Raw genomic sequence first — 6,099 nt, forward strand, 5'->3', positions numbered from 1 at the left:
GACTCGGGGGCCGCTTTGGGTTAAAACAAATTTGGCCCGGGGCCAGGCTGTGTGTGTGTGTGTGTGTGTGTGTGTGTGTGTGTGTGTGTGTGTGTGTGTGTGTGTGTATATATATATATATATATATATATATATATATACACATACATACATACATACATACAGGTAAAAGCCAGTAAATTAGAATATTTTGAAAAACTTGATTTATTTCAGTAATTGCATTCAAAAGGTGTAACTTGTACATTATATTTATTCATTGCACACAGACTGATGCATTCAAATGTTTATTTCATTTAATTTTGATGATTTGAAGTGGCAACAAATGAAAATCCAAAATTCCGTGTGTCACAAAATTAGAATATTACTTAAGGCTAATACAAAAAAGGGATTTTTAGAAATGTTGGCCAACTGAAAAGTATGAAAATGACAAATATGAGCATGTACAATACTCAATACTTGGTTGGAGCTCCTTTTGCCTCAATTACTGCATTAATGCGGCGTGGCATGGAGTCGATGAGTTTCTGGCACTGCTCAGGTGTTATGAGAGCCCAGGTTGCTCTGATAGTGGCCTTCAACTCTTCTGCGTTTTTGGGTCTGGCATTCTGCATCTTCCTTTTCACAATACCCCACAGATTTTCTATGGGGCTAAGGTCAGGGGAGTTGGCGGGCCAATTTAGAACAGAAATACCATGGTCCGTAAACCAGGCACGGGTAGATTTTGCGCTGTGTGCAGGCGCCAAGTCCTGTTGGAACTTGAAATCTCCATCTCCATAGAGCAGGTCAGCAGCAGGAAGCATGAAGTGCTCTAAAACTTGCTGGTAGACGGCTGCGTTGACCCTGGATCTCAGGAAACAGAGTGGACCGACACCAGCAGATGACATGGCACCCCAAACCATCACCCAACCATGCAAATTTTGCATTTCCTTTGGAAATCGAGGTCCCAGAGTCTGGAGGAAGACAGGAGAGGCACAGGATCCACGTTGCCTGAAGTCTAGTGTAAAGTTTCCACCATCAGTGATGGTTTGGGGTGCCATGTCAAACGCAGAAGAGTTGAAGGCCACTATCAGAGCAACCTGGGCTCTCATAACACCTGAGCAGTGCCAGAAACTCATCGACTCCATGCCACGCCGCATTAACGCAGTAATTGAGGCAAAAGGAGCTCCAACCAAGTATTGAGTATTGTACATGCTCATATTTTTCATTTTCATACTTTTCAGTTGGCCAACATTTCTAAAAATCCCTTTTTTGTATTAGCCTTAAGTAATATTCTAATTTTGTGACACACGGAATTTTGGATTTTCATTTGTTGCCACTTCAAATCATCAAAATTAAATGAAATAAACATTTGAATGCATCAGTCTGTGTGCAATGAATAAATATAATGTACAAGTTACACCTTTTGAATGCAATTACTGAAATAAATCAAGTTTTTCAAAATATTCTAATTTACTGGCTTTTACCTGTATATATATATATATATTTTGTCTTCATAATCCGTTTTGTCATTTAACATCAATTAACATTGATGTTCATCAACTATTAACATTGTCACGTTATCAATGGGAAAATTCATTTTTAGACATTATGATTTGCCTGATCAGGCTAGGAGACACCAAGAGTAACAAGCAGTAGAAAATGGATTAGAAAGGAAAGATTAAAAAAAAATAAAAAATTTTTACTTGAGACTTCCTGTGGGCCGGATTTTGGATGCTGAGGGGCCGCATCCGGCCCGCGGGCCGTAGTTTGGGGACCCCTGGTTTAACCCATCAGTACTGATACCAAGTAAATACAAAGCCAGTATTGTAATTGATTTTTTTGTACTTTTTGACTTTTTTTAAGGTCATTTAGATGCTTTTGTGATTAAAAACACGGTGAAAACACTTTTGTTTCTCCATTAAGTTATTTTATTTTCCCAAGACAATGTATTCATTAGCCTATACACACGTATTTCTCCCATCTTGAGGCCTGAGTATCCGAGCAACTCCCTCTGAACAAATATCTTCGAGAGACATTTCTCTATGTGGTTCAACCTCTGTTAAATATACAAGACTGGTTCAAAAATATTTATGACATGATGGGCGGGAGAGGGGGTTGGGGGCACACAGACATTAAGACATTTAAAAAAACAAAAACGAAAAGGGTTGTCAAGGTGACAGTGACGAGGGGGAAACGACAGGACAGTCTTGGAAGTACAAGGCGTTAAAAAACAATCTGCAATTACAAACTGAACATTTCAAAAGAAGCACCTTGCACAAGTACTTTTGTCTACTTCATGATACAAAACCGCAAACCCAGGACAAGTGCGATGTCCGACCAACGTGCATAACCGCCGATCGCATCCATTCAAGAACACACGCATTCACATTCTGCTCGACCGCGCCGCTCTCTCAGTGACTGCGCAGAACGCAAAAAACATTGAGACTTAATATAAAAATATATTGCACAACTCTTTGCTCAAATGAAATGCATTCAATCCGCTAGTTCTCCATCCAATTGTTTTAAAAGGGCATCTAAAGCTAACCGTTAATCCATGAGTCATCAAGGTGGTGTTGTAAAGTGGCTAAAATGCCACTTGGTGTGATGAATTAAGTGGTTTACATCAACCTTGAATAATCCATTCCGTCTATAGGGTTTTATATATTATTCATGTCTAATAGAACACTCTGAAGGGGAGGATTGTTGAAGATGAAAGCGGTCTGGCAACACTCAGCGGGCTTGTAAAGCACTAAAATAAATGTTATTCAGGAACAATTACAAACCCTGTTTCCATATGAGTTGGGAAATTGTGTTAGATGTAAATATAAACGGAATGCAATGATTTGCAATTCCTTTTCAACCCATATTCAATTGAATGCACTACAAAGACAACATATTTGATGTTCAAACACATAAACTTGATTTTTTTTTTTCAAATAATAATTAACTTAGAATTTCATGGCTGCAACACGTGCCAAAGTAGTTGGGAAAGGGCATGTTCACCACTGTGTTACATGGCCTTTCCTTTTAACAACACTCAGTAAACGCTTGGGAACTGAGGAGACACATTTTTGAAGCTTCTCAGGTGGAATTCTTTCCCATTCTTGCTTGATGTAGAGCTTAAGTTGTTCAACAGTCCGGGGGTCTCCGTTGAGGTATTTTAGGCTTCATAATGCGCCACACATTTTCAATGGGAGACAGGTCTGGACTACAGGCAGGCCAGTCTAGTACCCGCACTCTTCTACTATGAAGCCACGTTGATGTAACACGTGGCTTGGCATTGTCTTGCTGAAATAAGCAGGGGCGTCCATGGTAGCGTTGCTTGGATGGCAACATATGTTGCTCCAAAACCTGTATGTACCTTTCAGCATTAATGGCGCCTTCACAGATGTGTAAGTTACCCATGTCTTGGGCACTAATACACCCCCATACCATCACAGATGCTGGCTTTTCAACTTTGCGCCTATAACAATCCGGATGGTTCTTTTCCTCTTTGGTCCGGAGGACACGACGTCCACAGTTTCCAAAAACAATTTGAAATGTGGACTTGTCAGACCACAGAACACTTTTCCACTTTGTATCAGTCCATCTTAGATGAGCTCAGGCTCAGCGAAGCCGACAGGGTTTCTGGGTGTTGTTGATAAACGGTTTTCGCCTTGCATAGGAGAGTTTTAACTTGCACTTACAGACGTAGCGAACAACTGTAGTTACTGACAGTGGGTTTCTGAAGTGTCCCTGAGCCCATGTGGTGATATCCTTTACACACTGATGTCGCTTGTTGATGCAGTACAGCCTGAGGGATCAAAGGTCACGGGCTTAGCTGCTTACGTGCAGTGATTTCTCCAGATTCTCTGAACCTTTTGATGATATTATGGACCATAGATGTTGAAATCCCTAAATTCCTTGCAATAGCTGGTTGAGAAAGGTTTTTCTTAAACTGTTCAACAATTTGCTCACGCATTTGTTGACAAAGTGGTGACCCTCGCCCCATCCTTGTTTGTGAATGACTGAGCATTTCATGGAATCCACTTTTATACCCAATCATGGCACCCACCTGTTCCCAATTTGCCTGTTCACCTGTGGGATGTTCCAAATAAGTGTTTAAAGTTAAAGTTAAAGTACCAATGATTGTCACACACACACTAGGTGTGGCGAGATTATTCTCTGCATTTGACCCATCACCCTTGATCACCCCCTGGGAGGTGAGGGGAGCAGTGGGCAGCAGCGGTGGCCGCGCCCGGGAATCATTTTGGTGATTTAACCCCCAATTCCAACCCTTGATGCTGAGTGCCAAGCAGGGAGGTAATGGGTCCCATTTTTATAGTCTTTGGTATGACTCGGCCGGGGTTTGAACTCACAACCTACCGATCTCAGGGCGGACACTCCAACCACTAGGCCACTTTGATGAGCATTCCTCAACTTTATCAGTATTTATTGCCACCTTTCCCAACTTCTTTGTCACGTGTTGCTGGCATCAAATTCTAAAGTTAATGATTATTTGCAAAAAAAAAAAATGTTTATCAGTTTGAACATCAAATATGTTGTCTTTGTAGCATATTCAACTGAATATGGGTTGAAAATCATTTGCAAATCATTGTATTCCGTTTATATTTACATTTAACACAATTTCCCAACTCATATGGAAACGGGGTTTGTAGGAAATACACTGCCAGGCCCAAATTTGACAGGTTAGAGTAAGACAATTGATATGAGGGGTACAGCAGGTCTCATAGATCGTTAAGTTAGTTTCCTAAAGTGTCAAATAACATGAGAAAGGTTGGCTAGATTCATCTTGAAAAAAAGTATTAAAATGGGTTTAAATAATGGCTAAATAAGTGTTGGCAACCCGGATTTCTCCTACCACGTCGTCTTATTCTCTGGCAGACCAAGTGCTTATCATTCCTTCGAAGAAGGGTAGTTACAATACATGCCGCCACCTATTGTATGGACTGAGTTGTAAAAACAAAGGTACATTCGCGGACACTCACTCCCATTAAAGTGTGTTTATAAGCCAGGGTGAAAAGGTAGCTTCAATGAATGTATGAGAAACACTGGAGTTCATCTAATCCAGTAAGTTAAAGAAAATGTTGGGTGATACAATCAAGTCCTAATGGAAAGGATGTACAAGTGAAAATCCAAGCAACAGTGAGCAAACATAAACATAAAGTTAAAGTACCAATGATTGTCACACACACACTAGCTGTGGTGAAATGTGTCCTCTGCATTTGACCCATCCCTTTGTTCACCCCCTGGGAGGTGAGGGGAGCAGTGGGCAGCAGCGGTGCCGCGCCCGGGAATCATTTTTGGTGACTTTAACCCCCAATTCCAAACCTTGGTGCTGAGTGCCAAGCAGGGAGGTAATGGGTCCCATTTTTATAGTCTTTGGTATGACTCACAACCTACCGATCTCAGGGCGGACACTCTAACCACTAGGCCACTGAGTAATATATATGATAATATTGTAGGCTGCTCTTATGTCTGGACACAAATGATTGATTGTGACGTGGACATGAGACGTGTGTTATGAAATTAAAGCTCGATCCAACTAAATTACGGTACTGTGAATATTTGGGCCAGCCAGTGTCCAAACTTGACAAAAAACATACTATTTAGCATTTAGTTAACAGGCTAAAAGTCAATTCTATGAAAAAAACAGCTTGCATCTCTGCTTAGTGTGTAGGAGACAAAGCATGTTATTATAAATGTTGTCTCCTTAAAATGATGCTCTCTTTGCTGTAACTTTCTTGATTCGTATTTTTGTATATACCTCGGAGCCAATTAAAAACAAGCTGCACTTTGGATATCCCTGGTGTAGATATTTAAAAAGGAGAGAGAAATGCTTTAAAAACAAAGCAGAAAGCAACGACAGCCTGCATTAAGCCAACCGCACTTCAGCGGAAGGTCACCGCATTAGTAAAACATTGTTGGGCGTGTGCTAACAGGTTGGTGGGAGAGGGTGAGTGTGGGGAAAGGGGTGCTAATTCATTACAGTTTAGTTTATGGGCCACACAGAGACAGGCACTGGATTTCGTGTGAGCTTTAAAAATTTTTCATTCATACTTCTCATTCAAACAAGAACTTTTGAACAGGAACCCATAGCTCCCAGAGTGTTTTCCCTATTTA

This window comes from Nerophis lumbriciformis, linkage group LG28 (assembly GCF_033978685.3).
Source record: "Nerophis lumbriciformis linkage group LG28, RoL_Nlum_v2.1, whole genome shotgun sequence".
Classification (NCBI taxonomy): domain Eukaryota; kingdom Metazoa; phylum Chordata; class Actinopteri; order Syngnathiformes; family Syngnathidae; genus Nerophis; species Nerophis lumbriciformis.